Consider the following 10718-nt stretch of genomic DNA (forward strand, 5'->3'; position numbering starts at 1 on the left):
GTGAGGGAAGTAAAAATACACGCAGAAAGTGAGGAAGGGAGGAGTCCCTCTTCCTGGATAAGGTGGGAGGCTGCAGTCATCCTTCCTCAGGACAAAATCCACCACCAGGAGCTTATTCCTTAGGGATAAGCTTTGCTTTCACAAATAACCCCCAGGGAAGTGTTATTCAGTCTCGGTCCATACCCTCAGTATGGATTCACTGATGAGATTTTGCAGGAGACAGCCAAGGCTGCTCGAGATTTCCAGAAGCGGAGATATAGGGAGAGGGAAGGCTGGGCCTTAAAGGGTGGGAGGAGTCTGGGGTGGGGCAGAATGGCATCACAAGCAAAAGCAATTGTGCTGCTTGTCCAGGATGACAAACTGGTGCTGGGGTGTGTCTCTGAGCTGCCCTGGGATTTCTGAGGGTGGAATTGTGACCAAAAGAGCCCCTCACCTCCTAAGAGCACAGTTGCAATTCCTCTTCCCTCCCCTGACACTGGGGAGGTTCTGCTCTTGGGGCATGCAGGCACATGCACACACACACACACACACACACACTCACACACACACACACAGCGGAAAGGTACACTGGTGTGTGTATCAGGATAGATCCACATTTTTCAGGAAGGAGGTTAAGTTTATATAAGTTTATATTTTTCCTTAAGAAAAAGATTTCAAAATCATCAATACAATTTTAGGTACACTGTTACAACTTTTTAAAAAACTGACAAGGGTAAGAAACATCACAAAACCTAGAAAAATGATGTATATATTAATTAACTTCCTAATACTCTCAGAAATACATTTCCTACTTTTTTTGGCTACATGCTCTTCTCATACTTTTCTATGTGGAGAAAAGAATGACATTAGTCTTTCCTCTGGCATGGTGGATTGAAGAGAGAGAGTGAGAGAGAGAGAGAGAGAGAGAGAGAGAGAGAGAGAGAGAGTGTTTACTAAGTTAGGATGAATAAGATGTAACTTCACGCACAAGGTTGCTGCTTGTTGCACAGCTTCAGGGTTGGGTCCTACAGACACAAGAATTCTCATCCACTCCATTTTGTATGTTTTACATCACAGAAGAAGAAAAACGTGTGGTGTGTTGATGATGGCATATGTTGCATTCCTGGGGATACGCTGCATTACCAAGCACATGCCAAAGTGGAAAATAAGTTTTTTTATTAGGTGTCAGTGAGAACTAAACCCACCCGTATATGTTGTGTCTGATGATTAGAAGAATCTTCCGTTCCCGTTTTGAGGACTAGCTGGGGCCTCTGTCCATTTCCAACCTCGTTTCCCTCGTTTGACCCACACATTCCTGGCCCCGGGCACCGAACCACACACTGAGATAATTCAGCATAACCTCAGGTCTCACCCCTTTATGTCACGACGGGGGGTAAGTTGGCCTTGGGGCTGTAGGACTATTCTGGAAGCCATCGCGATGTCAATGTCTTAGCCTTTTTTCTGTTGCTTAGGACAGAGTGCCTGAAAGAAAAATCATCTGTTTCTTTGAGTTAGGGAGGCTGAGATGCTTAGGACTGAGGAACTGCCTCTTATAAGGGCCTTCTTGCTGGTGGGGCTCTCTGCAGAGTCCTGAGGCAGCACAGGGCATCACATGGCAAGCACGCCGAGCGTGCTCTTCAGCTTTCTTACCCTCTTCTTAGACAGCCACCAGTTCCCCTCTGGTGATGACCCATTAATCCACAAATGGATTAATCTATCCATGCGGGAAGAGCCCTCATGACCCAATCACCTCTTAAAGGCTCAGCCTCTTAACAATGCCACATAATACTGGGGATGGAGTTTCCACAAGAGTTTTGGAGAGAACAAATATTAAACCATAGCAGCCGGGATGAATAATACTAACCTATATATGAGAGGGCTGATGAGCCACACCCATATATCTCACTGGCCCCCAAATCTGCTTCCCCTAAATGCCCTTGTCACGAGGGAAAGTGGGACCAGAGAAGTCAGAGCAGAACAAGCCAGCAGTCTTAACTGGCTGTGGCTAGAATGTGTTACTTTTCCCAAATGCCTGGCATCTGATGACTGTATCAACAAAGTGTGGTCTGTTCACACAAGGGGCTAGTATTTGGCCACAAAAAAGGAATGAAGTACTGATACATGCTATAATGTGGATGAACCGTGTAAACATCATGCCAAGTGAAAGAAGCCAGTATATGTTTTCACTGGTATACACTGTCCAGAGCAGGTGAATCTGTCGAGTCAGAAAGCAGATTAATCATTTCCAGGAGGAGGGAAGTGGAAGTTACCACTCACAGAATTTATTTGGGGAGAGTGGAGAAAGTTCTGGAATTAGATAATGGTAATGGTTGTATAACTATGATTATGCTAAAATTCACTGCATGGTACTCTTTAAAAGGGTGAATCTTATGTTGGTGAATTATAATGCTGTTGTTTTAAAAAGAACATTATCTCGCAAGTTGTGCAAAGCCATATGACCAGGTGACACTCTGCCGAGGCCCCTCCCTGTGGTGAATTCCCCTTTGGCGACGATGTATGTCAGTTATCTATCAGTAGACTAAATGCCGTGTAGCAACCACAAAACCTCAGTAGTTATTTGGCTTACAAGTCACCTGGGCCCTGCTGGGCAGTTCTGGTGTCAGCTAGCCTCACACTTCTGATGGCTGGCTGTGTGTTAGCTGATCTAGGATGGCCTGAGCTGGGACACATGGATTGACTTGGTTCTGTATTGTATGTCTCCTACAATATCCTAGGCGTGTTTTCACCGTGAAGGCAAGAATCAGAGTCGGAGGCAGAACCCCACAAACATTTGCTCAGGGTATCTGCTAATATTGCATGGGCCAGAGAAAGTCACGTGGCCAAGCCAGATTTGGTAGGTGGGAAAATAGATCTCCCCTTCTCAGAAGAGAGACACCACAAAGTCACGTGTCAAGAGAAGTGGGTATGTGGGGGGGTGATGGCTCAGGACCATCAAGGCCGTTCATTTTACGTTTACGTCTATGTATATACAGGTATGTGCCCGCTTGTGTGTTTGCAGGATACGCTTATCTATCTATAGACACAAGTGTGTTCAGGCAGAGGTGTGTGCACGTGTGGCTGTATGTGTGCATATACATGTGCTACATGCACGCATGCATGGCCAAGTTCTGGAAGCACTTCTGCTTGTGTGTGTGTGAGTGTGTGTGAGCCTTCCCAGATAGGTGCCCATTCTAGAGGGCCACGGATAGTGACAAGTATAGTGGGCTAATGATGTGCCCCCAGGTCCCAGCGGGATTCTGGGATCTCTGGGTCCTTGTCTGTCACATCCCCAAGATAGGCACCTGTTGGAGAAGCGACAGTGCAGACTTTGAAATCAGAATGGCTGGATGCAAACACCAGTTCTGCCATGGACTGACTTGGCATGTGACCCCCGCCCCAGTTTTCTGATCTGTAAAATGGGAACCTCACTTCCTGGCTTCCTTGCCTGAAAGGGCTTGGTAACACGCAGCGTGCTGTGGCTTTGTTAGCTGCAAAGACGCTCAGTGAGTTTCCCTTCCCCCTGCCTGTCCCAAAGGCTTGACCCCTTTCCAGATGCTGAAACTGGAGGTGGTGCTGCATCTGCGTTGCCGTGGCAACCACTGCTGCCATCCACTCTCCTCTCTGCTGCGTGGACTGGGATCTGTCGCCCCCTCACTGCTAGGTCAGGACGTGGTGGGGGAGGAGCAGGCTCGTCCAAGGCCCTTTCCTTCTGAAGCAGGTCAGGAAGGAGGTGGGAGGTTGTCACCTGCCTCTGTGGTCGCTGCTCTGCTCCTCTTGCCATGCCCCCTAAGAGCCGCTGCCCAGAACCACTTGGCCGTGGTTTAAAACATGCAGCCGCCCGGGCCTGGCCCAGAAGGTCTGATTTGGTGGGTCTGGGTCGGGTACTGGGTCCCCCACTCTCAATGGCTCTTTAGGAGACTCTGACGGGGGAGGTCCAAGAACCACACTTGGGGAACCACGCACCAAGGTGCAGGGGACGAGACAGCCCACTGACTACGCTGCTGCTCCTCACGGCGTAACCAGTGTCTCCATTCATTCGCTCATTCACTCATTCACTTGCTCGTCCATGTGTTCACTCAGTCGACCTACATTCAAATAATCATTTGAACAATCCACTCACATTTAAAGAATCATTCCTTCACGTATGAGAACAAACGTGTATCACTGTCTCAAGCTCTGGGATATGGAGAGAGAATTACGGACACAGTGACTGCCACCCAGCGGGAGGTTCCAGGGCAGTGTTTTTCTAACTGTGGCGAAGTGAATTTAATGGATGGACTCACATGTTTTTATAAAAGGAAACAGAATAGATGAAATCTCCGTCTTCCTGTGTGCAGCAGGGAGCAAAGGGAAATGAGACTGGGGAAAGCTTTGTGCCCACTGCGCATGTGGCTGTGCGAATGGGGGTCTCCTTGTGAAATGCATTTCCTGGAGGGCATGGAGGGCGGGGGGGGCATGGAAGCAGATGCCCAAACTGCACACTGGGCACCGCAGCAAAGATGTGCTGGGGGCCGGCAGAGCCTTGTCCCCCGGCCAGGGCGACACCGGGAGCATCACCCGGAAGGGGCTTTTTAGCAGTCTTGAAGGTGTGCAGGCGTTTCCCCACTAAAGACAGAGGAGAGGGCTTCCAGGCAGTGGCATGAGCACATGCAAGAGCACAGGGCGGGAAATGCGGGGAGAAGGGCAAGGGACCCATGGGCTTGGAGTAGGGGAGGGTGAGAGGCTGGATCCCAAATGGCCTCGGTGCCAGGGAATTGCATCACGACACCATCTGGTGGAGAGAAAGCAGGAACGTGGCATGGTTAGGACGGCCATCTAAAGCAGCAGTCCCCAACCTTTTTGGCATCAGGGATCAGTTTTGTGGAAGACAATTTTTCCACGGGTGGGATTGGGCAGGGGGGAATGTCAAACCTCACTGCTAATGTTTATTTGTATTTGCAGCTGCTCCCCAGTGCTGGCATCACTGCCTCAGCTTCACCTCAGATCATCAGGCATTCGATTCTCATAAGGAGCATGCAACGTAAATCCCTTGCATGTGCAGTTCACAGTAGAGCTCACGCATCTACGAAAATCTAATGCCACCACTGATCGGACAGAAGTCAGGGCTCAGGCGGTAATGCAAGCAGCTGTAAATACAGATGAAGCTTCTCTGGCAACTGCCACTCACCTTCTACTGTGCAGTCCAGTTCCTAACCGGCCATGGACTAGTCCATGGCCCAGAGGCTGGGGACCCTTGATCTAGAGAGACCACAGCAGCAAGGCGGGGGGTGGGGGAGTTGGGGAAGGCCTGGGCAGGCCGTGGCTACTTTGTGATGAGGGATGGCCATAGTTGGGCTGGATGGTGGTTTGTGGTTGGGGTTGCCAGATAGGGATACACTTGAGATGTGCTTTAGAAGGTAAATAAATAGGGCCAGGTGTGGCTCATGCCTATAATCCTAGCACTTTGGGAGGCCGAGGCTAGAGGATTGCTTGAGTCCAGGGGTTCGACACTAGCCTAGGCAACATAGTGAGACTTTTTCTCTACAAAAAAATTTAAAAATTGACCAGGGTTAGCCGTATGCGCCTGTAGTCCCAGCTACTTGGGAGGCTGAGGAGGGAGAATCACGTGACCCCGGCAGGTTGAGGCTGTGGTAAACGGAGATCGTGCCACTGCACTCCAGCCTGGGTGACAGTGAGACCCTGTCTCCAAAGGGGGGAGTGACAAATAAACAAAAAATGATGGAAGGGAGGACTTGGAGGTGTCTCCCCTGATGCTGGGACCCCCGGATGGGAAGCTGGGCTAGAAGGGAGAGCTGTCACTACAGCTGGATCCCACCACATGGCTCTTCTTCAGACACCCCACTTGATTCCAGCTCAGCCTCCCTTCTTGAGCCAGAGGTGGTTGCCCGGTTCTCCAAATTGGAGGTGGAGGTGGCGGTGGGGAGGGCTATAACTTTATATATCTTGGTTTTTAAAAAGTTAAGCTGGTAATAGCAGCTCACTGTGGAAATCACAGCTCCAAAAGCATGGTGTCCATTGCTGACCCTCTCTCCCTCTCTTTGAGCACCGGGGGACTTACATGTCACTGCCCTCTGGGCACCTAGCCTGGGCCTCCACTGAACTCTGGCAGATGAGGCATGAGTGGCAGGGACACATCATGACGCTTCTGGTCAGAAGCAGTTCGTTGCCACTGCTCCACTCTTAGTGCTCTTTCTCCATCTACGTGAGAGGCATCTGCATCGCGAATGGGCGGCACCTCTATCAGTCGGATCCCCAGGTGAAGGTCCCTGCCCGCCTGGCTAGTCCTTCACGGACATAGGTTGTGAGCAGGAAACAAGCACGTGTTGCCTCAAGCCACCAAGATGTGGGCTTATTTGCTACCAGAGCATAACCCTGGCTATTCTGACTAGTATAACGACACCATTTATTAAGCATCTACTGTGTACCAGGCTCTTTACTCACAGAATAGCTGGAAGGGTCCTGCTAATATGGTGGTCAGAGTCAGGTCAGGCCCCTGTTCAAAACTCCCAGCTTCCCGTCCCCGTCAGAGTCAGGCCCAATGCCTCCCAGGGTGACCCACACAACCAGCGCCCCTGCTCGGACCTCCCCTCCCACCGCTCTCCTCCCAGCTCACTCTCCCTTGCCCCACCTGTCCCCTGGCGCCTCTGTGAGTCCTTCAGCCTGGATGAGATTCTCCTGTGGCCCCCCCACCTCCTCTGCTCAAGGGTCGCTTTGCCAGCGAGGCCTCCCCTGGCACCTCACACTCTGTGTGTCTGACCCCCTGATGACATGCTTCCAACATCTTCCTTCTCTGCTTCATGGTTTTTCCCTTGTCACCTTTCCCTAGCACGAAGCACACGTGATTTCTCTGGATGACTGTTCCCCCCACCAGACTGGCGCCTCCCGGGGGCAGGGTTGTTTTGTTGGCTGTTTTCTGCAGAATCCCCAGGCTCCTCGGAGGTGCTCAAAGAAATAGCGCCGAATGAATGGGCTCATCCCGTCTCCCCAGTGCCGCCAAGAGGGCACGTGGAGCCCTGTCATCTTCAGAGCAGGAAGTTCTGAGACACAGAATGGAGACTCTGAGACCAGCCCCACGGTCACGCAGCAGGAAGGGACCCACAGGCTGAAACTCCACAGCCGGCCTGCCTGTCTCCCAGCAATATTGGGAGGGGGCTTTTCCTCTTTGTCTGAAGCCTCTGATCCAGCCTCTCTTCAGGTGAGCGGTCCCCCCTTCCCAGCCTGGCGTCGACCGCAGAGGGCGGACCCTGCTGGGGCACCTGGATCGGGCAGCAGCCCCACCTGCTGGACACACGATGCGCCTTCATCTCTGGGAGCTGCTGGGCCGCGGGGACAAAGCCCCCAGGCTCACACCCCGGGACTTGGGGCGTGAGCTGGGAGACTCCATCTTTCCCTCACTTGCCCACAGACTGTCTAGGCGCTCCAGAACTGGGCTCTCACAGGCCCAGGTTCAATTCCTGCCCAGACCACTTCCTAGCTGTGCGACCCTGAGCGAGCCCCCTGAGCCCACAGGCCTCATCCGTGAAACAGGGATAGCCACAGCACCTACCACGAAGATCAAGGGGGTCATGCTCAAACCCCACCTCCTCAGCGAGGCCTTCCCGGATAACTCCTGCCTGAAAGAACCACCCTTGCCCCAGCCATCCTCCATCCTTTCACTCTGTAGCACCATCTGGCATTTTGATACCCCTTGTTTACAATCCCTCCCACAAAAGGTCTGCTCTGTCCCCGTGGGGGCTTTACTCATTGCGATATCCAAACGCCTTAAGCAGTGCCCACCACAGATCGGGGCTTCATACAAACCCTCACCGGCTGAAACACACTTTGCCCAATGACTGCACATACTAAGTATTCCATAATGTGATTATTATCAGAATTCATGCATCTATTCACGTGTGCATTGAGTCATTGGCTCATTTCCTAGTTGATTCACTCACTTGCATATATTTATTTATTTTTTAATTGGAGACACAATGTACATAACCTAAAATTTACCATTTTAGCCACTTTCAAGTGTCCAGTTCAGTGGCATTAAGTACATTCATAGTTGTTCTTTTTTTTTAATTGGAGTCTTACTCTGTCGCTCAGGCTGGAGTGCAGTGGCATGCTCATGGCCACCACAGCCTCGACTTGCTGGGCTCAGGGGATCCTTCCACCTCAGTCTCCCAAGTAGCTGGAACTACAGGTGTGAACCATCACACCCGGCTGATCTTTTGATTTATTGTAGAGATGAGGTCTTGCCAAGTGGCCCAGGTTGGTCTCGAACCTATAGGCTCAGGCAGTCCTCTCACCTCGGCCTCCCAAAGTGCTGGGATTATAGGCATGAGCCACCCCACCCAGCTCATTCACAAGTTTGTTATTGGGTTTTTGTTTTTGTTTTTTGTTTTAGTTGAAATCTCACTCTGTTGTCCAGGCTGGAGTGCAGTGGCACACTCACAGCCACCACAACCTCAGCCTGCTGGGCTCAGGCAATCCTTCCACCTCAGCCTTCCAAGCAGTGGGGACTACAGGCTTGTGCCACCACATCTGGCTAATTTTTAAACTTATTGGAAGGTCTCGCCATGTTGCCCAGGCTGATCTTGAACTCTTGGACTCAGGCAATCCTCTCACCTCTGCCTCTTAAAGTGCTGGAATTCGTGAGCCTCTTCACCCGGCCACGTTCCCATTGTCGTGCAGCCATCACCACCAGCCATCTCCAGAACGTTCTTATCTTCCCCAACTGAAACTCTGCCCCCATTAGCACTAACGCCCCGTTCTCATGCCCTCAGCCCCCAACAGCGACCGTTCCGCTGCGTGTTTGTGAATGTGACTACCCTAGGGACCTCACATCAGTGGAATCATGTGGTATTTGTCTTTTTGTCACAAGCATTTCTAGAGCCCCTGCTGCATGCAGAGTAGTTCTTGTAGCACTGAAGTGGGGAGCGACTGAGATCAATGCAGGTGCACCAAACGCAGGCAAATTGCAGAGGAAGTGTCCAAGCAAGATCAGGGCCCCACGCCCTGCACCTTCCTCTCTGAGTTGTGAGGCCCGGGGTGCTCAGACAGGGCAGGGAATTCTCACGGCTTATGTCCCCCTGCGTCTGCTCTTCTCCATACAGACACCAGATGGCAGCCTCGGACCATAGAGAGGCCTCTGGCGGACGCCTGCGGAGGGAAGCAGAGAACCGGGGGAAGCCGGAGCCTGTTGGGCCTCGAGGGGCAGCGAGATCACGAAAAAGGCTTCTGGGGGTGGGATTCGGGGGCCTATGCCTCAGGGTCCGAATCACGTGCAGACAGCAAGACTCCCACGATAGGAGGAAGAGGAGGGCAAGGGGCAGTGTGTGGCGGGTTATTGCTGGGACAAGCACGCCTAGCCTGGCCAGTGCTGCTCTGCTGGGTGGCGTGAAGGGAGTCTCTTCACCTCTCTGAGCCCTCACTTCCGCCTCTGAAAAATGGGTCTTCCGATAGCCCCTCTGCAGGGCTGTTGGGAAGGCACGATGAAGTGTCTGACACAGCGAGCATTCTGTGTTTGTTGATGTTAATTGGTGTTTTCTTTTTCTTCCTTTGAATTGGGGTCTTGCTCTGTCTCCCAGGCTGGAGTGCGGTGGCATGATCACGGTTCAGCGCAGCCTTGACCTCCTGGGTTCAGGTGACCCTTCCACCTCAGCCTCCCAACTAGCTGGGACTATAGGTGTGTGCTACAATTCCAGTTTTTTTTTTTTGTAGAGATGAGGTCTCATTAAGGTGCCCAGGCTGGTCGTGAACATTTAGGCTCAGGCAGTCCTCTTGCCTCAGCCTACCAAAGTGCTGAGATTACAGGTGCCAGTCACTGTGCCTGGCCGTTAATGGGTATTGACATGGAGAAGCGAGAGCCTCCCTCTGTGACCACGACAGAACCAGGAGGTGAGGACAATCTTTCTCTCTCCTCACACCAGTCGCCGAGGATCACTCTAGTGCCTACTAAGTTCTTACCACGTGCCAGAGCCCAGAGCAAGGTGCTTGGCAAACCCAAAGAGGTGAGCATGTTCCGGGCCCCTTTCCTAACCGTCAGTGGACGGCAGGGTTGGAGGCAAGCCTGTGTCCCGGGATCCTCCTTCCTCCTGCTTCTCAGCTCCAGCTGCTCACAAGGGCTCTTCTGTCTTCTGATCACATGTGGCCAGGCAGGGGATGCCGTGGGCCCATTTTACAGATTCTCCTTCGACCTCAGAGACTAATTGTTACTGCCCACAAAGTCTTGTTTTAAAACCAGACACAAAAGCTCACAGAATGTCTGATTGCTTTCATACAAAATGTCCAGAAAAGGCCAATCTGCAGAGACAGGAAGTAAATGCATGGTTGCCAGGGCCTGGGGGGCGGGGAGAGCAGGGGAGAAGCTGCTTAACAGGGTTACCTTTGGGGCAATAAAAATGTTTGGGACTAGGCAGAGGTGGCGTTTGTGCAGCATTGTGAATGTCCCAAATGCCACTGAGTTGTTCACTTTAAGATGGTTAATTTTATGGTATATAACGTTCACCTTGATAAAAAAAATCTGATGTAAGAATATGTTACTGCTGTTGCCAACACTGAAGACAAGAGCTGGGGGCAGGTGCAGTGGCCGTCCAAACCTTGAAATCCGTAGCCTGGGGCTTTTCTTCCTCTCATGATCAAGAAAGGACCTCATCTATGCATCTGTCTGCCTGTGTGTCCGCCCAGCCTTCCATTCATCCATCTCATTCACCCATCCTTCCACGGCTATCTATGGAGCATATCAGGCCTCCAATCCT

General features: G+C 51.7%; 1 pseudogene; it reads left to right on the plus strand.

Annotated features, from left to right (window-relative positions):
* LOC110595777 overlaps nucleotides 1-10718 on the plus strand; it is a 43395-nt pseudogene that overhangs the window by 26709 nt on the left and 5968 nt on the right.

Source organism: Carlito syrichta, unplaced genomic scaffold, assembly GCF_000164805.1.
Source record: "Carlito syrichta isolate Samal-C Ts95f unplaced genomic scaffold, Tarsius_syrichta-2.0.1 Scaffold304318, whole genome shotgun sequence".
Classification (NCBI taxonomy): Eukaryota; Metazoa; Chordata; class Mammalia; order Primates; family Tarsiidae; genus Carlito; species Carlito syrichta.